We start from the raw sequence: 25,055 nt of genomic DNA on the forward strand, positions 1-25,055 counted from the left end.
ACAACCATTACAGCCGGGCTCGTGTTGGCTTTCGCTCCCAATGAACATATGCTTCCGAGTGAATGCCTAAACTCTTATTTATGGATTTAATTTAATATGCGGAAAGAATTCAAAATTAAATTTTGTGTCTGCCTCCAGAGAGTGTCAGTGTATAATAACATGGTAATTTTTACACATCTTTATGAGAAATGGGAAAATTAATTCTTTCTGACAAGTTGTAATTATTCGTCTTGGAACAGTTGCAGCTGAGCAGTTTGCATGCCTGTTGTCTGGTGTTTCGCAGTGTAAGGGGAAAACTCAGGGATGGAGATATATTGTGCATCTGAGAGTTTCTAATAGCTTCTGACATTTTAGCCTTGCATATTATCAGGGTGCTCTTTAAGGAGTCGAGGTATAATCTATTATGTTGCCCGGGACACACACAGTTGCAATAGCTGGAACCTCCTACAGCGATTTTTTAAATGGGGGGAGCAAGTCCAGGATCATCCTGTACATGTACATAGTTGAAACTGATGTGACAAATTTTTATGTCTCTGAAGTGTGCCTGTTATTATCTGCCCTTTCACCTGAATATACTCAGAACAGCTGGTCATTTTGTACGAGTAGGATCTTAGACCTGTATTTTTAATACTAAATATGTTTAAAATGAAAATATGTGTTTTTTACCTGTCTTTCAAACACATTTCCCCACCCCCACCCCACACGCATACAAATGCTTTTAAAATAAATGCCCACTATCCCCCTAATCTTTAGATTTGGTGTTTAAGTGTTCATGAAAATGTAGGATTAACTTAACACACAACTAAACCAAAACACCACTGGCTATGTTAGCAAAGAAAATATGGAACATGTTGTATGTGAAGAGATGGAACGCTGATTGACAGGCCAGCCTGGAGGGGAGTGGTGTCATTTCTGTGTGTAGGATCAATATAGTCCTTGCAAAATAAATGCAAAACAATGTAAGAAAGTGTTAGCAGATGAACATGAGAAAAATTCAATTGTCAAAAACAAGCTCATTTCCTTTTTTGCTTTGGTGCTTCTGCTACAGAACACAGGGATAAACAAGTGGGTACGCCTCTGTTCTCTCAGTCGCTGTACTCAAACTTACTCCGACATTGTTTTAAGTGGCAAAGTTTTGCTAAAAGTTTATATTTGAGAATGAGATGTCAAGCAGAGTTCTGTCCACTAGTGGCCTCCAAAATAGCATGATGCCTTTTGCGTGGTAAGGCTAGAGTCCTGCCAATTGCGTTGCACCATGCACACGTTTCCTGCAGGTGCTGTTAACTACCAGGTTCTTTACTTTCCATCTCAGACTGCCCAACAGTGGCCCACTCGAATCCAAGAGATGCTGTATCTCATCCTTTGGTGGTGGATTTGATCTTATCTAGTTAAAAAGGCACAAACAGCATCATGGTCCTGGATGAAGACAACTTTGGACTTTACACAGTTTCTTGTCACTGATCTTGCAGGAAAGCTCTCAAGCATTCTCACTCACTGTGATGTAAGATCAAGAAGTATGATGTTTGTAAGTTGGAAACTGATGCATGATAGTTTGTCAGTGCTAATGTTGGAAAGCTCTAGAACAGAGTTTCACAATTCAATGGAAGGGAGACTGGTATCAGACTCCGCCCTTCCCCCTCCACTCTTACTGCCCCTCCTTGCCACAAGGTAGAGCAGAATCTCAGGAGAAAAGGCGCCGGCATAGATAAGTTATTTTACTTTATGAGACCACACATGCCTCCTATAATTGCCAATAATGACTGCACTTATTTTAGTGTTTAGTTAATAAATTCAGCTTTTTTCTATGCACTACAAACTCATAAAAACAGAAAAAGCTGGGTTTTGGAGACTGGAAGATCGCTTTGAAATGTAAATAATACATTTCATTCTTATCTGTCCTTATAAGACCCAGATCGTTTAAATTTTCAGAACTTTATTAGCCCTGTCCAGGAGTGAACAATATTTTTGTAGTACAACATGCGATTTTGAGTGAGAACAGATCTAAAAGGATTTTTATAGCATGAGAGACTTATTAAAACTCTAACGTATTTGAGGTAGAGTAACACATTAAAGGCCCTAATCCAGTCTGAACCATCAGATGACATCCATGTTTAAAAACAACCCCAAACCAACAGAAACCAAAATTAGAAGTAGAAGTAAAGGTCCTTCCAAAATGGGAATGTGATGTTAAAGCAGCTTTGTTTTTAATAGGTATGAAAAGTCATCCCTTTTAGGTATGTTTGAGAGGGCCAGGAAGAGCCCCTGATCACTCAAAACCACGCTTCTGACCCCACCCCCACTGCCCCAGGGCCTGAATCCCACTTAAACACTAGCAGCACTGGGCCACGCACTCCACATCCCTCACTGGTTCACTTGAGTCCTCACGCATCTCTAATACAGATGCTACAGTATTGTAGTCCCCTTTGCACAGAGGAGGATGTTTAGGGTTAGAGAGGTTAAACCATGCCAAGTTCACGTAGCTAGGAATGACTGAAAAGTAGTTCTTAAACCCACATTTCATCATAAGATATTCACTTCCTTTGGTTGAAAATGTTGCTCACTTTCTCTCCAGTATAGCCATTAAAATAGAACAGACAAAGAATAGGAATTGGGACGGCTGTGGACTGGATTGTGATGGAATGTAAACCCAGGACTCTACTCCGCTGCTTTATTGCCCCCCAGACTTCCCCACTTCCTTTAAGGGTTCCATAGGTCTCATGGTGAGCCGGGCTCCACACCTCAGTCCTCCCAACTCCTCTCTCCTGCTTCGTGCGTCCTGTCACCCTTGTCTGATGCTTTGCCTTTAGTGGCTCTCTCAGATGCTTCTTTCCATTCCTGTTTTCACCATCCTACTTGGAACCCTGGTTAACTCCCATTAGGACCGTTTAAAATAGCATTCTGTCTTCTGATGGAGTCTCTCCTTGACCAAACTTTAGTGAGGCTCCTCGGAACTCTCTTCTCAGCTAGGCTCTGACTTTTGGGCTTCCGTCTTTGCCTCTGCATTGTCCAGTTTTAGCAAGAATCTTGCTGAGTCAGTTTGGCCAGAATCTCCCTTCCTCAGAATCTGATTGCCCTTGATATCTGATCAGGTTCTTTGTCTTCCCTCATCCGTCAGTTTAAGTCTGATCACCCTGCCTGCCCTCAGCAAGAATCCTGTTAGGTTGGTTTAGCCAGAAATTCCTCTTTACCCTGATGTTTCTTCTTAGTACTTTTCCATCCGCTGACCTCCACCCTGTTCCTTAGCTATAAATTCCCACTTCTCCTTTTTGTATTCAGTGTTGAGCCCAATCTCCTCTACTGCAAAACCTCATTGTAGCATTGTAGTCCCTATTCCTATTACCACAGCCCCCCTGAAGAGTCTGCCTTACTGTTTTTACGTGTCAAGAATGAATTTTTTCTTTTCTTTAGTACTTTCTAGTCTCTCATAACATTATAGGGTAAATTGTCCTAATGTACATTTCTGATGGAGCCATTGCCTTGTTCAGAAACCTTTAGTGTTTCCATATCATCTACCAGATAAAATACATTCATTTTAATCTCAGATTTCAGGCTGATTTCCCAGTAATTTCAGGTGTGTACTTTGTATTCCAACTAAAGTAGGTTGCCATTCCCTGAACACATGCTGGTCTTCCCAGTCTCTCTATCTTGGTTCCTACTTTCCGCTCCCCTTGGACTCCCTGCACCCAGGCCTCAGGAAATCTCTTTTAAGGTCCAGGCTATGTGCTACATTCCCTCCAAGCACCCCCAGATCCCATCCTAATAGCCATCCTTCTGTCCTCTGAACATCCAGCACTGTTTGTTTATGCCTAAACTATTGTAATTATTATATGTGGCATTTACATACATTATTTATACATCCATCTTATCTCTCCAAGATAGTAGGACCTCAGGAAAGCAAGGAATGCTACTTATTTTCACTTATCATTCCCAGAACACCAGTGCCTTCCATATGGTAGATAACTCAATAATTACTTACTGAATGTATAAAAGCCTAATTAGCCAGAGACCACCAAGAACAAGCCTGTAGTCTGACAAAATCAGATTTATTGACTTGTCGTGAGGGAGGGAATTCCAAAGAACCATGGAATTCCCTTGAAAAGAGTTGGGAAGGAGCAACTGTTGAGGTCGGGTTCCTACTGAAGGATTGAGGGATCAGTTTGGGACTGGCTGCTGTTTCTGAGGTGGAGTTAAAGTGGGAATTAACTAGGGATTGGATGCTGTCATCATTTAGACCAAGGTAGTTTAGGAAAGTGGGTATTCCTGATGAGAAATGAGAATAGCAAAGTGCGTCTGGGGCATCCTCGGTCAAAATGGGGCATTTGGCAGCTGCTGCACAGCCTTGGAAGAAACTGCTTTCTGTTTTTATTATTTGGCTTTTTCTGTGTCTACCCTCCTATTGGGACCCATGGCAAGGCTGTTTTTTTCTTCTTTTTAGTCTGATCAGATTCTCATTCTTCCTGTCCAAGACAGATTTTGACTCTTACAAATAAATGAGTAAATTAAAAAAAAAAAAAATACAGAGAAAATATACTTTTGTTTTTTCTGGATTATTACTTAAATAGTTGGAACCTGAAATTAGTCATTTTGAATAGTTGGGAGAATATTATTATCTGTATGCTCAGTAGTTTAAAAGTGAATTTTTAAGCACATATAAGGCTTAAGTCAACTGTCTACACTTATTTTTACTTTTCCTTTTAGCAACTTTCTTTTCCTTGTGCCACCAGAGAATTCTGTTTTGATTCAGCTCTCCTGTCTCTGGCTCATTGTTCATTCTTAATATAGATACAGAGCTGTAGAGATGTGCTAAGAACATTTTCACAATTTCTTTACTTTCTTGTCCACTTCCCTTGTCTCTCAAATGCCTTTGGTTTAATGGATCAGAAGCCTGATTTTGTTATGTTTAAGTGTTTGTGTGTGTGTGCTGTAAATAAACACACATTTATCCCCCTTCACACACTTAGGTGAGAGACTGTTTTTGTTAAAGTTTCCCCTAGAGCAGAAACAAGTATAATCAATGCTAGAAATTGTTAAGCCATTTTCTTCTGAACCTGCTCTCTTTAAAATTAGGTTAAAACTTTTTATGGCAGGCATTTCCACGCTATCTTCAGACACTGTGTTCTCTGTTGTAGAATTTCTCATGGTGGCGGTTTTTCAAAAGGTACCAGATTCCATCCATTCCAGGATACTTTCCCTCATTCCTTCTGAATGAACCCACTAATAAAACCCCTAAAATTTATTATTTTTTCCTTAAATGGATACCACAGCTGAAATCATACATTATTTGACTCAATTTAAACATTAGTGTTTCTTCACCTGCATTTATCAACCTGTCTACAACCAGAATGTTTAGAAGCAACAACTTAAAAAAAAAAATGACCTCACCATTTTAGAATTCACAAGGAGAGGTGTTCCATTAGCAAACTGCTCAATTTCTGATTCAATAGAACAAGGTAATTTGTCCTAAAGTAGAAGCCTCTTTTCCTAATTTGGTGGAATGTTACCTGGGCAGCCCTGATCACACAACAGACAGAGAGCGTGTCAATATTTTTGGTGTGTGCTATATATCACAATGTGATTATAATCATTATATCCCCATTTGCATTTCTCTGGCTCTTTGTTTTCTTTTTAATTGGGTTATAAAACAATTAGTTAACACCATGTCTTTTTAGAACTCCCTGAGTGGGCCAGGAGCTGTTTGTTCTCCCTGGACCAATGGGGCCAGGGACCCTCAGGAATCTCATTTTATTTACCGCAGGGTGAAGGTCAGAGAGAAACAGTTTTTGTTCTGGTGCTGTTGCTTTCTGTTGTGACCTCTCTCGCATTGTTTGGCTCCCCTGCCCGGCCTCGTGCTTTGAAGAGGCGCACACCAGGTGTTCCTGTTCTGAATTACACATGAAAGAACCTCATCCCTGGACTAATTAACTAGTAAACTGTACCCACCTCCCCTGGGTTTAATTGATGCTGCTCTTAAAAGGGGAAGGCAGTTGCTCAGCCTACTCCATCCCCTGATTTCACACCACGGTCATCTCTTCTCTTTCTTTCTTAAATGTAGAGGATGTTCCAGATGATTTTGACACCTAGGTAAGGCACCCGGACTGGTAGCGTAGTTCAGAAAGTAATTATCCTGGATGAAGGGAAACTGCTCTGGACTTTCCTTCATGCCTTTTTAAAGCTTTGCACGTGACTTTCTCCAGGGAGTGACACGTCCTGAGTGATCTACTTACTCACAGTAGCAAGACCCAGAATCTCATCAGTAACTTTCTGCATTTCTGCATTTCACTTTCCTTCTTATTAAAGTGGAGGAGGAAGCCAGTATCCCAACTAGTGTTTTCTGCTTTTATTTTTCATTGTGGTATTTGAAATATTAGAGAAATATTACAATTTGTAGAATTGGATAGTATATCATCTTGTCTCCCAGGACCACAGTGCAAGGTTGATTTTGTTTTTCACCTTCAGGGATCTTGGTCTCCTGATGGAGTGGACTTACCATACTGTGGGCAGTCTCTTCTAGGCTCTGACCCGTGTTCCAGGGAAATGCAGGTCGAGGCGCATGTGTAACGCAACAGCCTATCCTTTCCTTTCTTCCTGTCCTCTCCCTTCAAGTGTCTTATCCTATTTTTTAAAATGTCAGGATTCAAAATTTAGCTTATGAATTCTGCCATTTCTTCCATGATCATTCAGCTGTGTTATATTGCAGTGGTTGTTTTAAGTTGTTTGATTTTAAAACTAGAATTAAAATATTTAAAGTTGTAAGTCTAAGGGCATTTAAAATGCTCTAAGAATAATTTCTTATATAACTTCTTATATAATTTCTTATGAGTATAGTTGACCATACTGTCTTGTATATTTGAAAGTGGCCAAGAGAGTAAATCTTAAAAGTTCTCATAACTAGAAAAAAAAAATTGTAACTATGTGTGGTGATGGATGTTAACTAGACTTATTGTGGTGATCATTTTGCAATATATAACAAAAAAAGAGAGAATAGTTTATGTATAAATTTGGCTTCCTAGGGCTGCTTCCTAAAATTCCAGTGCAAGTATATACATATTCCTGATGCAATTTCCTCTTGAGTAACAACTTTAAGGGCCTTCCTTGTCTTTTCCATGTTTTCCATTTCACATAAACACTGATGGACGTTTATGCTGATACTAACGTCCAGAACAGGTTATGAAAGACAAGATTTTATTTTTAATTCATATGTATAATTAATTCTCTGAAATGTTAGTAAGAAAATCTTAGTTTTAATTTTTATAAAAGGCACTAAACCTTAAAAAAAAATCAGTCACCCTGTTGGAAAATTTGTTCTGTGGCTGAAAGATTTACTTATTGGATTGCACCCTAGGTACACATGATAAGATTAGGAAGTTTTAAAATTTTTATTTTGAGCTTTTTAATTTGCTTAATTGAAAGCCCCTTGAGAATGGGAGATGTCTGGATCTATCATTTCTGTATCTCAGCCGAAAGCAGACTGCTGTGGTATAAGTGTGATCAATAGTTGTTTGTTGAATGTAGCTGAATTGAACTTTTTTTTTTACTTCATACTTAGCGCTGTATGTTTAAGAGAGCCAGGAATGCGAACTTGACAGAATGGCAGAGCAAACAATCTCTCTTAAATTATTAACAAAATGATAACAAAGATGTGGTCATGCTCCCTGAGTCCTTTAGGACTTGAGTGAGTTTGACTTAGCCTCTGACGTGAAAGGGGAAAAAAATTAAGAAAAAATGCTGAGAATCTAGTTCAGTGTAGACAAAATGTGGAGGTAGCGGATTTGTACCCAATGATCCTGTGAAGTCTGAAAATACTTGGTTTAAACATAGACACAGTTTTAATAACACAGATGTGTACCACTCTCTCTCCTTCTCTTTTTCTCACATATCCTACACATGGCAATCACATGAATTTATACTATATGGCATTACTCACATAGTTCATAATTCTTAAAGTATAAATAATAGCAGCTGCAGATCTAAAATCATCCACCTGATATTCACTTCTGTTTTACATTTTCATCTTCTGCATATTCTTAACAGTAAGATTATAAATATATGTAAAGTTAATACTGCACATTTAAAATGTTAGTTTAGTAATGCATTTCAATATAAAGTGGATTCTTCTCTGTGAAATGAAATCAAGTGGTATAAATAAATAAATGCAATGAGTAAAAATCGAGCTTTTAATTATAATAGATACAGTACTAGACTCTGGGTTTTGAAAAATGCATTAGATATGTCTCTTTCCCTCTGGACATGCCGACAAAGAAAGTCACACGAATAAAACCACACAATACAGTGTTATAAATATGATAATAAAGACATTTAAAAAGTACTAGAGATGTATACAGGAAGCTAAAAAACGGAGGAGACTGATAAAAGTTTTTAGAGGTATCCTTGGAGTTGAATTTGGAAGATGAATTTTTGAAGGCAATTTGAATATTTTTGTTTGGATAATTAGATGAATGATGATACTTTGGGAATCAGAAGAAGCTATAGGTTTTAGGAATGGAGAATAATGAGTAACTTGTGGATATGTTAGATGTTAGTGGTTTGGGTCAATGAGAGAGAGTGCTCTAGATAAAAATATGGAGCTGGCATTTGAGACACAAATTATGAATACACACACGCGGACTCACTTGGTCGTCTTTGAGGTATGGGTGCTAGTTGAAGAAGCCAGGGGTTGAGCAGGTTTGCCCGTGCAGAGTATGTAGAGGAAGAAGAGGACTGTCCACGTGGAAGGGGCCAGCAAAAGGTGAGGAGGAAAGGGCACTGGTCAGTGTTGTGAATTCCTAAGATAACTCAGAGTCCTTCCTCCTTTCTGTTCTCCTTAAGGATTTGGGAAGTGTGCCCAGCTCACTGTCTCTTTTTCTCTGCTCTGTTTCCCCCATTGCTATAGTCATCAGTCTAGAAAAATATACCCTTCTCTTTCCTTTGCTTCCCTTTCCAACAGACTATCTTTAACTAAACTTCATTAATTGAAATGAAATATCTACATGTGAATAACTTAAAAATTTTGAATTACAGAGTCCAGCATATTGGAGCAGGTTCAGACTGATACGAGGTCCTTATAGAACATGATTTTTTACCATCTGCCCTCGCTCATATTTGGATAAGCAGATTGTTCTTAGCCTTTCCTGTTTTCTCCCATTATGTATCTTGCTCATTGGCGCTAAATAGACTTTCAGAAGATGTAGTGGCTCCACACATCATTCACCCTAGACTTGTAGTTTTCTTCAATAATAACCTAGTGAAATCATTTTGTTGAAGCATCTGAGAGTATCAGCTATATATCTTTTTATACTACTGCTTTCAAATACACTACTTCAGGTCTGTCTTCCCTGCCTCTTGTTATATTTCTAACATATCCCATAGTTCTCTCTCCCACTTCTATCCCTATGTTTTCTTGCCTCTCCCAGAGGCAATCACTATTAACAATTTCCTCAGTATCCTTCCAGATATACGCTATACATATGCAATCTTAAATACACACACACACATGCATGAACACATAGAAGCACATATACATTGTGTTTGAATTTGTAGCATGAGAATATTAGAATTATGTAAAAATTTAGAGAATTCTACTCTAAAACAAAATAAAGCAAATGAATAAAACCCTAGAACTCTAATGTTGGCTTTTCAGTCTTTTTAACTTCAACTTTAAGCTTTAAAACTTTTTACCCAATATCTTTTGGGTTCTCTTTCTTAAATTTATCTCCCTTTACATAAGTGAGGACTTTCAGTTGTAGGGAAATAAACTCAACTCAGACTAACTTAAACTAGTTTTACTTTAGAAACTCTCTTTTACATTATCTTCTAGTTGATTCTGCTCTGATTTATTACTAGGGTTCAGGCTGAACTCAGGCTTCTTCCACACTGACAGTTCCAGTTCCCCATCAGGAAGGGAGAGCCACCCTTTATGTGCAATTCAGAAAAATCCAGAGGAGGTCTGATAGGGATACATGGCCATCCTGGTACAATTCTTTTTTGGCCACAAAGATTGGGTGGAGAGCCAGGCATGGGCCAAATGCACACCCAAAGCACAACTATGGGAGAGGAATAGGCCCAAAGAAAAAGGGGTGTTTTTATCAGATGAGGAATGGGATAGAATGCTGGGCTGATGAAATGTGTAGCTAACATAGCCCATAGCATCCCTTTAAAAATAATTAGTAATAGGCACATTAGTCATGACAAAATGATATTCCTTTTGTACTGAACTTGTTTTTAACGTGGACTAAAGCTCTTAATATGTTGCTGATGACTATAAAGGGCTTGTTCAACTGAAAAGGTGTTTAACATTCCTTCAAAAGAACCTTCATTGTTGATGTATTTTCAATATTTTCTCTAAATTATTCTTTATTTTAAATTAGTTTCATCCATCCAATGATTATACCCATTATAATCCCAGTGTGAAGTTAAGTCATGACTGAATGTTTGTATAGGTTGATAGTAGTCAGATGTTCTTGTAAATATGCATAATTGTGTTTAAATCTATCAACAGATCCCGATGTTTCTATTTGCAACTTATATCTTGAAGAAGGTATAGGAACTCTCCCACATCTATTCTTTCTCCATTGCCACCTTCCTATTCCACCATTTTTCTTCTGGACTCCAGCAATGTTTTCCCAACCGGTCACTCAGCTTACCCTCTCACCCTTCTCCCAACAAATCTGTTCTCCACACAGCAGCCTGAGTGACCCCTTTAAATACAAATCTGATCATATTATAATTATATCATGTAATTTCCCTGTTTAAAGACCTCCAATGGCTTCTCATTATAACTAGAATGAAATCCAAATTCTTTGCCTTGGCCAAGAAGGCTCTGCAGGATATGGCGTCTGCTTACCTCTGTAACTTCAGTGAGCCCTTCATTTATGAAGTTGAAATCATACTACCATTCAGTCTGACGAACATGTCAAAAGCTGTCCTCAAATCAGGGCCTTCAGACTCTGTTCCAGATGTATGGCACGGCCTCTCCCTGACACCCACCTACCGTGTCTGTCTTCTCTCATCCTTCAAGCTTCTGCTAAAATGTGAAGTTTGGAGAGTGCTTTCTTGCTACCCTATCTAAAGAGGATCCTGTCCTTTCTTCTCTAGGTTTTCACCAGGATTGTTTCTTTCCCATGCTTATAACAATTAGAGAATTTTATGTCATTGTATTTCCTTGTCTACTGCCTGTCTCCCTCACTAGAGTGCCAGCTTCATGAGAGGAGAGTAAAGATCGATGCCTGCTTCTTCGTGGTCTATTGTTAATAGCACAGTGGTTGGCGCAGAATTTTTGCTCAGAAAATGCTTATCAAATGACTAACAGAATGAATTTAGTAATCTCGTTAAAAAATCATCCAGCTGATAATTAATTAAAAATATTCTTCTATATAATAATGATAATAATAGCAAAAAAATCCTAACAACAGCAGCAGCAAACACTGCTAAGAAGAGAAAGGAATTCATTAAGAGGAGGGACAAAAAAAAAAAAAAAACCCAAAAAAAGCTCCTCAAAAAACCTCCAGAGAGGTTAACGAGGCTGGTTGGATGTTCACAGAAGAAAAAAAAATCATGATTCAAAGGAAAGAATTATCCATTATAAAAGCATTTTTCACCAAATCCCAGGAGATTGTGCTAGGTGTCTGCCAGGATGGATCTTATTTGCCTAAGGAAAATGGTGGGCTGCGGTGCGGACCGTGCACTAATCTGAAGACTCCAGAGAACAACTAAAGTAAAAATTAGACCAAACTGGGCAGTGTTACCCGTCTTGTGCTCACTTCTCTGTGTGTTTGGTTTGGGCTCAAGCTCCCCAATCTGGTGGTGTGAGAGGCGGGGTGAGGGGTGTTATCATAATCATCCAAAAGAAAATAGGGGTTTGTTGTCTCATTGGAGAAGAACACTGAGGAGACTCAAGAATTTATATGTGTCGCCAAAGCTGCCACATAAAGATAGGGTCTTCCATTTCATTTCTACACTGTAACAGCGAGAATGATAGCAAAAGGATGGAGGAGAAGCTTAGGAACTTTCTAAACCTCTGCCTCCAAGTTGCTTATAAATGAATCTAAGAATACAGAAATTTAGAAGTGCCCTGGCAGATGACATTAATAAGGTAATGAACTAAACTAGGTAACCAAATTATTTTATTATATTTGGTATTCATTTGAAAATATTATGATATTTATTTATAATGTACAATCTCATGTTAAATCCCTTTGTAATGTATACAAATCATCTAATATTTAATATAAGCATGTAGGTGAAAAACTGGTTTGTAGACCTTCAAGGAAGATACCTCTGAGAAGCCTTTTAAGATTAGACCGGAAGCAGGATGTAGTTAAGTGAAGAGTGTGAGGAAAGGAAGGAATTCCATATAGGGAGCAGTTGGTATGAAGGTGAGTAAGGAGATGAGTCAACCCATCGTGGGCCAAGACCCCAGACAAAGCCATAAGCTGAGTCCAGGGAGTCAGAGGGACAGTGGGGTGCTGAATGACAAGGTGGAGGGCTCCGTATAGCTAGACTGTGAAGGATTCTGTATACAGTATAGGGTTTGGGCAGAGGGAAGTCAAGGAACATATTTTAGCTAGAGAATGACTGGATCAGGTTTGCATTATAAAACGATGCTTCTGTGGCCTATTTCACCAGTCCAAACAAAAGATGCAAATGGGCTGAATGGGATGGTGGTTGGGGAAATGCAGAGAAGTGTCAGATTCAAAATGTATGAAGTCATGCAGACTTTGCAGCACACACTTATTTATGTTAGGTGGAGGATAAGGTGGGGTGAGAGGAAGAGGAAGGATGATTTCCTGGCTTTTCCCTTGAGCAGCAGGGTGTTTTGTGGTACCCTTACTGAAGTGAGGAATGCCAGAAGAGATGCCCAAATGAATGAGTCCCATTTTCAGCACAGTGACTTTGTTTTTTCTGAAAGGTCTCCGATGGTGATGTTGAGTAGACATTTAAGTAGGTAGGTTTTGGAGCATGTTATAAGGGTCCAGGAAGGAGATACAGATTTTGAAGACATTGGCTTGTAAGTGGGGATTTAAAATATGGGCATGGATGTGATTACATAGTGAATCAAAAGAGGGCTTGGAACAGAGCTCTGAGGAACTCCCACGTTGAAGGTTTGGGCTAAGGAGAAGAAAGGATTTAGAGAGAAGGCTGAGAGACAAGAAGAGCACCTGGAATCCCAGGGAAGAGATGGCATAAGGGAGGAAGCGGCCATGGTGGTTGAAATGCTGCTCAGACATCAAGGAAAGTGTGGATCTGAAAATGCCCCTCGGATTCAGTGGGGTGTTGATCATAAGAGGCCTAGGCCCAGTAGCCTTGGAAGAATGACGTTGCAGAAACCGAAATGGTGTGAGTGGAGAAGAGAGTAAAAAGTGAGGGAAAGTCAAGAAAAGAAACTTCCAGACTTATCTCTCTTGGAAGGTAAAGTGATATCTAGGGAAAGTTTGTTTATTTATTTGATTTTTATGTTTTTAAGTGAAAGAGACTAGCGTTTGTTTAAATGCTGAAGGAAGGAAAGAGAGAGATTAAAGTATATGCACTGGAAATATGTATTATTTTAACCTTGACACGTTTATTAGACCAACACAGAGACAATTTTTAAATATCCCCTGAGTTTTCTTCTTATTGCTACTCAGAGATCATGGCTGAAGAGAGTTAGGAAAACAGAAGGGGTAGAAATGTGCTCGCAATGATTGGGAAATCTGATGTTAGATCATGCTTGACCTGGTGATGTTGCCAGATTTTGTAGGTGCTTTTGTATTTGCTGAATGACTGAATAAATGTTTTGTACCTCACGCTATTCCTAAGGAGAAGGAAAAAAGGGGAAAGGAAAAGGTGTTTGAAAATGGGAGTGATTGGGATTCAGGGAAAGAGAAATGGAGACGAGGAGAAGAAGGGTAGTGAGGAGTAAGCCTGTAATTGGTGTCTCCTAATGGGGTCCATGCTTATGCCTTCAGTCTTTATATCTCGTGTGCAATTGCTCTGAGATTTCTCCTTTAGGAAGCTTTGACCTATATAATAAATCTATAAAAAGAAATTTTACAATGGGGAATTGTGTTTGCATTACAAATAAGGGTTCTTATATATTTTTGACCCAGGGTTAAAAGTCAGTCTAATTTTAATGTAATTCATTATTCTCTCTTTTAAAAAAATTAGCTATATTTATAATCATCAGAAAATGTCTCTCATGTTACTTTCACAGATTCTCTTTGTGTTTAGAGTTTGAGGAAATCTATGATATCACTACATTATTCAGAATGGAATCTGGAGGAAAACAAAACCCTTTTACACGTACAAGTGTATCTGAATATGTCACAAATACTACCATCATGTATTTATGGTTTTTCTTCATTTCTTCTACGCTGAATGACTAAATTATAATAAAGACTGAATAACGCCTTTTAGAATTAGAAAGGATAGTGGCTATCTTTGAGAAATATTTTATTCCAATTAGTCCATTAGTCTCCAGTGGAGACCAGTGGTGAATGTAGCTCACTGGACCCTATTTCTTCTTTTCTAAGTTAAAGACTTTCAGCTAAATTTGCATCATGCTGCAGTCCTGGGGATCCATTCAATATCCATTTCTTTTCTTACTTTTTTTTTTTTTTGGTCCTATTCCACAATATTCCACAAGTGATTTATTCAAGAACATTTGCATAACGGAAGGCGATTTTAATGTATGCTGTTTTCAATGAGGCCTGCACTTTGCGATTGTTCTTTTTGCTGAAGGAATTGCTGAAGTGTCCCAGGCATTTGACTTTCACCCTCTTCTGTGAACTAATCAGTAAATGGTTTTGTCAGGAAGAGCCATACCCCCATTGTTAGAACAGACCTGTTGCATGCATTGTATGATTCTGGTTTCCAAGTAATTGATGTGCATAGAGGTAAAAAAGCAAAATTTTTCTAGTTGCCTTTAAAATCTGCATTAGCCAATAAGAAAGGTTTGCTGCTGAGCAGACACATTCTGAGAGATTATTATGTGGCAGGATAAGTACAAGGGCAAAATGGGTCAGGACAGCACGGGGGATCAATTTTAAAAAAAAGAAAAATAGCATAGAGTATTTAACCTGAGTCATTACTATTCTAGATTTCTTTACAAAATGATGCTCTACACGGGTCTTTTACCAGCCATTTGATTGCATTTTTAAAATCAGCATAACTGCTAATCACCTTTTTATCTCAAGAAGGATGGTACTGTTCTTTCAGGGCAAGGTGAGACTCTTGAACTTGGCATGCAACTTCTGGAAGGGCATAGTGAGGGTGGGAGTGGATGGGGACACTTCCCCAGTTGGGAGTACCAGCTTCTCAACTCTGGGCCTCAGTGGGGTGAGGATGTTTTGGAAAGAACATCTTCATATTCTACATGTCAGTCATGATATGCCGTTTGTTTTGGTAAATACAATTGTAACTCTTTCTCTGTTTGGGAATATGCCTGATGTTTATGCCAAAATGATTGACAGTGAACTCCTGATTGAATCTGAAGGTTGGCACAAGGAATAAGAAGAAAGGTGTATATCTTATTGTAATTTATATTGCTTTTGAGATATGCACTATGACTTACTGCAGCATACACAACTTCCTTATAATGTTCTTATATAAATTATCCAATTATTTACATTTCAACCACATGATGGTTGGGGGATGAAAAATGGCCTGCAAGTAAGCTTTGACGAAGGAAAAGGGTTTGGGGAAGACACAAGTTGAAGTTGCTTTTCTATGAAAACTTGCCTGTGAATGACTTAGAGAAAGACTTTTTATGTTTCTAGTTGATACATATATTCAGTGTAATTCAGGGAATTTTAAGAGAAAAGAAAATGTTTTTCTAACTACAACTATTTCTGAGATATGAGGACACATTTGTGTGATTATCCACTATTTTGAATTAGTTATCTATTTTTTCAATTAGCGTTGGTGAACAGAGTCTTTTCTATGCGAGTACTTATTTTCAACAAAGAAACATGCATCAGGATTCTAGTAGATTGGAAGAAATGGGCACTAAAGAAGTTGTTCTGGAGATGATGCATACAGCGAAGAAGTCTTCCATATACCTGGGTGAGGCAAGATAAGATGCATAGTCAGTGGAGGACCTGGCCGTGACTGCTGTGCTCTCTTTCAGTAATGACTTTAACTAAAATTTGATGGCCAAATCTTGGCTTTAGTTGGTGAGCTTTGTGCTTAACCTCTCACCTTGGTTGACATTGAACTCGCCTCTAATGGCTTCACAGCAGCCCAAGAGCAGCTTCTCAGCTCCTTAAGTAAACATCACATTACTTCAAGTTAACATCACATTGTGTCCTTCAAACGCTTTTTCTGTAGAGTTATGTTCTGCTGACCTCTAATTCACTTTTAGAAATTGCCTTTAACAAACTTCCTTTTTCATATTTTTCAGAAAAGAAATGGAAAAAGAAAAACCCAGCAACAAAACAAAGATATAATAGTTTACCTCACTGAGCTATTCTAGGGGTTACTGCGCCTTATAATGTAAACTAAATATCCAGTAGCTACAGTCATTTTATTAAAGAGCCTAATATCTTATTTGCCTACACTGATATATTTTTAGGATATAGATTACCTTTAAATATTCTGATCTTGTTCACTTTTGTCTCATTGACAAACTATCAAAAGGACATGTAACGTTCTCTGAAGGGACTGCTATGCTTGGGGTGATTATATGCTCTAATTGGTGATGGCAGTTTGTCTCAAATCATAACCTTCCCCTTCTTAATGAACCAGACTTTGATCTTGTAAGGATATTTCTGATGCCACTGCAGAGCAATTTAGAATTTTATAACTCTTAAAAGTGAGGGAGGAACTTCCATCTGAGGAGAGATGCCCGGCATGCCAGCTCTAGTGTCCCACCTGGCCAGTAGGTCGGGTCCTTAGCTGTGTTATGATATATTCATGGATCTGTAGTCATTGCCAGTAGTAGTAAAGATTTATGTAACCAGGAGCCATTCTCTAAAATTCCCTAAGTCCTTGACAGCTTGTTATAAAATGTTGATACCACAAAATTGTCTGTTTTGTAAGCATTTAAACCCCAGAGTGAGGAAAGTAATGCATTGAGTGAATTGAGCCCAGGGTAAGAATTCAGCTGTCCCCAAATTTGCCTAGTTGGTGCTCAGTTCTGCTCTGGGCCCAAACCTCATATTCAGTATAATTGGGGGGGTGGGGACCCTGGGAAACTGGAGAGAACCTGCCTTGACCGAAAGGGCTGTTACTTTTTTTCGTGTGTTGGGTTTATTGTTACCCAGTCTTATTTTTTTCAAGAAAACGTCAGGAGTCTAGATGTTTATGTAAAAAGTCCTGATGTTTAAATGTTTCTCAGAAAAGGAGGACAAAACCACACTGAAGACTAAACAAAACAACTCTTGAGTCAGATCAGGTCCTTGGATGACCCATTTGAGTCCTCTGCCGTAAGGAAAAGTTACAAGTATATTGTATTTCCATTGCTCTCAATTAAATATATTATCAGTTTACTTAGTCTTCAGATAACTAATAGGTTGGTAGTCATTATAATATCACCTGGGATAAGGGATGTTGACCCCTCTATTTTTGAAGACCATATCAAGTTCGGTTTGTCATGTTAGGTCTGAAGGCCACGTCATATTTCTAATGATATCTTCTTTTTCTTGTTCTGAATATATTCATTTTACTTTTTGCTGGTTAGGTGATGGAGAGTTGGATAGTTCTGAAATAGTAGTTTGAAAATGTATTTTGGATAATAAGAGCATTTTTACTCTCTGGATCTTTATCACTTATGGTGTTTAGAAAAGTAACCAATTTAGAGTGGTTAGCAGTTAGTAAGCACTCAATGAATATTTCCTGAATTAAAAGTAATGGGTCTTTTAAACAGAAAATATTTAGCATTGGTGAGGGTGTGGAGAAACCGGAGCTCTGCTACGTTCTTGGTGAAAATGTAAATTGGAATAACTGCTTACACCTTTCAGCAGTTGAAGTTTCGGATGGCCTTCTTTTCTTCTTCTTTATTTGTTTATTTGCAGTATGAGCCTTTATCACATCCTCAATTTTTTCAAACTGTCTGGCATATCACTTGTTCTAGTAAGTACCTTCCTCCTGCCTAGGGTTTAGTTTTTTCCTTCCTGGAGACTCATTTCTGAACTCTCCTTCGGACGCTTCGGTTTACACTGTTTTTTAGACTTGCTGCAGAGCTTATCAGGTGACAGCCTCAAGGAACTTACAAAGAAGCTTTGCACAAGGACAAAAATCTCTGAGACTTTACATGTCTAAAAATGATTTTATTCTGCTCGAACACTTGACTTCTTTAATTGGGTGGGATATAGAATTCCAAGTTGATAGCTATTTCAGTTTGTCAAAATTTCATAAAGATATATCAAGACTAGTAGTTTATTTAATGGATATTTTGCTTTTTTAAAAAGAATAATTTATTTTTTGAGTAATAAGACTAGGTCATCTGTGTGTTCTTTTATTAAGAATAGTGATGTCTTCTGCATTGGATTAATCTCTTCATTTCTGTCACCTTCTTTTCCATTTTCTCTCTTTTTGTATATTAGACTTTTTGTATTGAGCCTTCATAGTTTTTCTCTTCTGCATTCTGTTTGTATTTTTGTTCAATTCTATCTCTAACCCTATCTTGGAACTTTTAAAAAATTTCAGCCATCCATTTTTAATTTTTAAGTACACTTTTTTCTTTTCTGATAGTTCAATATTCATAGAATCTTATTTTATACATTCAATATCTTTTCAAGTCTCTCTGAAGAGCTCAATTTGAGATTTATTTTCAAAAATGTCTCTTTGTTGAATTATCTATTTCTCAGATAATTTTTTCTTTTAATTTGCTTATTCCTCTTTATGCTGCAAACTTTCCGCAAATGTTTGCTGATTCTTGATTGCCTATATAAAGTTGTAAAAAGGAAAAGTTTACTCAAGTCTACAACGGGACAGAGCTTGTCAACAGGCAAGCTTCACTTCTGCGGAGGGTCAGATAACCAGCACAGTTCCACTTCCCTCAGTCCTTCAAACCAGAGAGGTCTTTTCTTGGAGGATTGTCAATCTCAGCAAAATCCTTTCCATCTTTTATGTGGGAGTTAGTACATTGCTGAATTCCAGGCAATAAGCACACAAGGATGAGGCTGGTGAGTGGGCATTTGATTGCCTTCCTCGTCAAGTTTTCCATTCCACATTTCCTTCCTGCCCTCCGTGTTGGCTAGAATCTCCAAGTCCTGAACTTTTCCGAAGTATAACAGGGCACACAGTTACATTCTTGTTTGTAGCCCTTCCATAGCTCTTCCAGCTTGCTGTTTTCTCTGTTCCATTTTATCAGTCATTCTTTCTCCCTCGCCTTTTCAGTGTCCAGAAATCTGTTGAAAAATCTTATCCACTGGTTATTCCATCTCATATTCTTCCTTCTTTAAAATCTTTTCCTAATTCATTATTATACCTTGATGGTATCTCTGAGAGATTGGAGAAGAATGTCCACAATCTTAAACCAGAAGCCCTGAGTTATCACACTGTAATAATAAAAATTTTATATTGTTTATAATTATTTGAGCCAAAGTCTTAACTTTATATTATATATCAAAACAAAGTATTTTTGTACAGTTTAATATGCATTAATATTTTCAGAAATGCAACCAAAAAATGGTAAAACAATGACGATATTTCATTTTGCTCTGAATTCTACTAAAAATGTTCATCATTTCAAAATATCATTGCACCTTATGATATGTGAGCTACCAAATAACCCATTTGTATCAATCTGTACTTTTACCTCTAGATTTTTAGGGATTCTACATATAGTTTCAAATATCTAACTTGATCATTTTTTCCTGCAGTTCAGACATATTGAGCATTTACATATTTGAATACATATAATTTTATCATAAATTACTCCCCTTTTGTTTTCTCCTTTATATTACAAGTAGTACATTATATTGACTTTGTTGAAATCAGTGTCTGAGTAATTTACACTGTTTATGATTTTCATTTCAGAATAGTAAGGGGACAATAGAAATCTTGATTTGAAAATATGTCTTAGGTCTGATAAGGTTGAGAAACAGTAATCGAAATCATAAGACTAGATTTCTTTGCCTTTCAGTCTTTATAAGGGAAGTGTGAATAAACTTCCAAATAGTGAAAATAAAGAATTGTAAACAAAGTTCCTTCCATTGATGCTTTTTAAAAGCATTGATGCAGAAACAAGTTCCAGAAGTGTTCTTTCTCCCCACACTGAAGTGTAAATCAACCTCCTTCCATCTGCCTCTTCTCTACTTGGTGAAGTCTTACTTGGGTGTTCTCCAGCAGAGGCCAACACACCTTTTCTGGAAAGGGCCTCAGAGTAGACATTTTAGGCTTCAAGGGTTGGATGGTCTCTGTTGCAACTGCTTACCTCTGCCATTCTAGCATGAAAGCGGCCATAGACAATTCACAAACAAATGAATGTGGCTGTGTTGTAATAAAACTTTATTTACAAAATAAACAACAGGCTGAATTTGGCTTACAGGCCATAGTTTGCCAACTCTTGATTTTCATGATTATCAATTTTGCAGTTTCAGTGGATGGCCATTTGTAATGATGCTATTGTCCCTTGCCGTGGCACAACCATTTAAACATCTTGAACTATTTGCCCACATTGTGGTAGTTGAGCCATGGTAAACAAAGCTTTAGAGGGTTTTTATTTTGCTAAAGGTTCCTTGTTCCATATTTGGCTGTTTGCTGTGATGATTGATAAGCTTAGCTACTTTATACACAGAAAGAAAAACACTACTGTTAATCTCTCACCATTCTTGGTGATGGCAAGACTCTTTACAAAAGCTGAACCACATAGAGATTGTTCCATTAAGAGGGAATGTAGAGAGAGTGGAAAATATCTACAGTGGATTAACCTAAAATAATTAAAGGTCAAGAAAAAATAATTTATGAGTAATGATTGAAGTTGTGATTAGTAAAGAAAAGGGAGAGCTTTTGAGGGCCTCCTATGAGTCATCACATATTTGAAGAATTACCATGAATAAGAATTCTAAGTTTTAATGGTTGGGTTTTTTTCAGCTTTGAGATTTTAACAAAATCTTAAAAAAAAAACAAAAAACACTTGATTAGAGCTTTACGTATAAGGAATATCATGGCTATAAGAATCAGTAGCTATCACGTCAGCCTATAATCTGAATTATTGGAATTTTCAGCCCTAAGATATGTGGATTCAATAAATATTGATTTTGACCTCAACCAGGCAGATAACAGATTTGTTTCTCAGTGATATGCACAGATTCGTTAGGTATTAAAACTGATGCTGGTATTAATGATACTAAAGTATGACTTTTATTTCTGGTAATTGTTTTAGTTAGACTTGGTGAGACCCAAGATCGAAAAGGATTGACTAGTCTGATTCATCGTTCACAGGCCCATTGTACACACTCTTCATTCCCTGCCGCACAAATGTAGACGGTTACTGTCAACTTTGCCCTTTGATAGATGTTATCTAATGTTTAAAATATTCCATGAAGCCTTTTCCAGATTTCCATTGGTGATTTCAAGTTTAGAAATGTGATTTGCTTAGTGCAATGTTCTCAAGTGGGGCTCATTTTAACCCCCAGGGGACATCTGGAAATGCCTGGAGACATTTTTTTTTTTTTAAAGATTTTATTTTTTCTTTTTTCTCCCCAAAGCCCTCTGGTACCTAGTTGTATATTCTTCATTGTGGTCCTTCTAGTTGTGGCACGTGGGATGTTGCCTCAGCGTGGCTTGATGAGCAGTGCCATGTCCGCGCCCAGGATTTGAACCAATGAAACACTGGGCCGCCTGCAGCGCAGCACGCGCACTTAACCACTAGGCCATGGGGCCAACCCCTCCTGGAGACATTTTCGCTTGTCACAACTGGAGGATGCTATTGGCATAGTGAGTAGAAGCCTAGGATGCTGCTAAACGTCCCACAATGCAGAGCACCGTCTCCCACAAGAAAGGCTTATCTGACCCAAAGTGTCAATAATACTGAGGCTGAGAAACTCTGACTTAGTGTAAAATTTGGGATATAGGCCTTCAGGATTCTTTAAGTTCGTACCGTCTTACTGCTCATCAATGAGGCACTTTATGTCTTTTTTATGGAGAGATTTGAAAATGCATTTCCCTATATATCTGAATCATGGGGAAATCAGTGGTTGTCAATGTTTCTTCCCAGATCAGTCATCCATTTATTCATCAAATATTTAATGAGGGCTTGATGTGGGACCAAGGCTGAGTATACACAATTGAATAAGAGAAGGTCTTAATCTAGATCACTGCTAGGCCGTAAAGGTACATGTGTTGTTGTTATTCTTTATTAATTTTGTAATGTTTTGTTACATGATAACAACTCCTTGCGCTTGATGAAAAGCAAGGATAGGCTTGTCAGGAATTTTTGGAAGCTTTATTTCCATTGGCAAGAAGATGGGGCAAGATAGTACATTTACAGAATCTTGAGTTCTTTGTTTTTGCTTAAGTAATCCATAGACCAAAACTGTTGAAGGATCACTGATGAATGATGCCTTTTATGAGCAGAGGGATGCGGTTGATGACTTTCATAAGTTTCTTTCAAAAATATGAACATCATTATTCCAGTAGTATATCATCAGACAAAATTTCAATGAGATTAGCATTAAAGCAAGTTTATGCTATAGCATATGTGAACTTGTGAATATGTTTTCCAAGGACTCTGCTTCTGCCTTTATTGTTTTGGAAACTATAACACGGACTGTGGGCTTAATTTCCAAATGTGGATTTTAAAATAATAGCTTTTTAAAATAAGCAGGAATATTTTTCAACATCTGATATGATTAAAATATTTTACCATTTATTCTGTTGAAGTGATTTTTTGCTGCTGTTGTTTAAAACGAATTTTCTTCTTTGTGCTATTAAGGGAGAAAGTAAGAAAACACCCGTAAAGAGAGACCAATCTATTTTTACTGTGTAATGATCCCCCTAGTGGATAAGAGAAGCAGCTAGCTTCAGGATTTGCATAAAGAAGCAGGTGATTGTGGGTGAGACTTCGCTACTTGTTTCTCACTTTCAGAAGTGTGTTACAACATCCGGACTGACTTTACTATTTTTAATAAAGGAACTCCCAGTGATTAAGTTGCCTTTTTAGAAACTCTTAATGAGGCAGAGTGGCAGAAGTGCATAATTCTTTAAAATGAGAAAAAGATAAATATCTTAAACAAAAGTTGGAGTGATGCTTTGGTAGTTTTTCAAAACACTATTTAAAGAAAAGACTTTTCCCAATTATTTTGTGTTCTTTCATTGAAATTGGCTAACAATTTTAAAGTCGTCATAATGCGACATGGTGCTGCTCTGTATCTGACCTGGAGTTAGAAGATTTTTTAAAGCAAGGACAAATGTGAAGGAAAATTGATGATATGAAAATTGATGACTCATAATGAAAGTGCTGTTTAAAGCCATATTGTAAAAATAAGATATTTAAAGCAACCGTTTGTAATAGCTAATAATAAAGCTTTCAAAATAAAGATTCATTTTGATTGAGTAAAAATGTTCTTATAATATGAAGCCCACGGGTTTTAAATATGCTGCTCTTCATGACCTTAGAAAGAGGACCAGGAGAATAGAGATAAATGCCCTGTGAGGTGGAGAAAAAAAATAATGCTAACTCAAAGAGCTTTACCATGTTCTAGTAAAGATAATGTTAATGATGACCATGTAATGAATTATCAATAGAACATTACATTGCCTGAACAAACAGTATTACTACTTTCATCCTTTGTACAATGCCTTGCTGGCTCATGGAACTGCTTCTGTTCTGAGAAAGGTACCATTTAAGTAGGAAAATAACGTGTTTCTTTGTAAAGGACTTAAATACTGACAAAGGAGAGTACTTTGTTAAAGAAGATGCTTTTTGCTTATGCAGTATTTCAAAAAGTCGTGCTTGATAAGCATTTTCTGGTATTATTAAAAGCTGTGTAAAATATAAAACAAATGCATGAGCTATTTGTGTAAATATGATTCCCTTATTTTTTAGTAGCCATAATTAATGTGATTTTAAACTTTTTCCTATTTTGTTTTACTTTGGAAAGATACCCATAGAACAAATAACTAAATAGCTAATTTGTTGACAGAAGTCAACAATATAATGTGTGTGATACAGTACAATAAATGACATATAACATCATTCAGGTACTGAGAAGTTCTGCAAATTTTACTTGATTTATTGAAAAGAAAACCACATTTTTCAGCAATTAGCATTCTTTGATGACAGTAATGATGATGCATGAATTGGATGAGGAGATGGGAAACGAGAAGATAAAAGGATGGAAAATCTATAATTAACAAAAAACATACACAAACAATAATTAGTGTAAGTGAAATATATTTCTTCAGAATAAAAATGGAACAAAGTGAACAATGAAAATCATAGACAATTAGGGTGGATGTAGCTTGGATCATAGAAATGGTGAAAGGCAAAGATAATGTAATACAACTTGTACAGAGAAACAATGGAAATCTGTTCAGAAGCTCTTTTATAAGGCCTCCCCCTCATGTGTGTTGTCTCCTATTCTGCCTTTTCATTAGCATGTTTTCTTCAATATTTCTGACTTACAAGATGCCTGAGGAAAATAAACCCTTGATTTTAAAACTTTGTTTGTAGCTCTGCCACGTCATATTTTGAATGAGCCTCTATAGTATATGGATTTACTGAAGCATTCCCCTGCCTTTGCTTTTGAGTGGACTGCTGGTCCAAATTGCCTGATATTTAAATGTTACCATAGTGATGAGTAGTGGACACTGTCATCTTTCTCTTTTTAATTAAGGAACAGATTCAGGTAAAGCTGCTCTCTCAGTGACCCTCTTTAAGCTGGCATCCACACATTGATTGTTTTCAATTCTTTTCTCTCCCCTGCAATCCTAGCTTTGTCCTTTCTTCATATCAAGGTCTTCAGCCTCTTAGGTTAAAGATGCAGGAACTCCTTTTAAACCCTTCCTCTGGGAGCTTTATCTTAGAAGGAATAAAACACACTTCCACTAAACACCAATGCACTAATGCATTTTTTTTTTTTTCAGCAAGAAGACCTGGCTTTCTCCACTTTAAAACTCAGTAATGTGTGAGTGGT

At 37.4% G+C, this 25,055-nt stretch overlaps 1 protein-coding gene across 6 annotated transcripts in view; it reads left to right on the top strand.

Moving 5' to 3' along the window:
• The window catches only part of SOX5 (SRY-box transcription factor 5), a 952,037-nt gene that overhangs the window by 385,692 nt on the left and 541,290 nt on the right, over nt 1-25,055 (top strand). The window lies entirely within an intron of this gene.

Source organism: Equus quagga, chromosome 1, assembly GCF_021613505.1.
Source record: "Equus quagga isolate Etosha38 chromosome 1, UCLA_HA_Equagga_1.0, whole genome shotgun sequence".
NCBI classification, from domain to species: domain Eukaryota; kingdom Metazoa; phylum Chordata; class Mammalia; order Perissodactyla; family Equidae; genus Equus; species Equus quagga.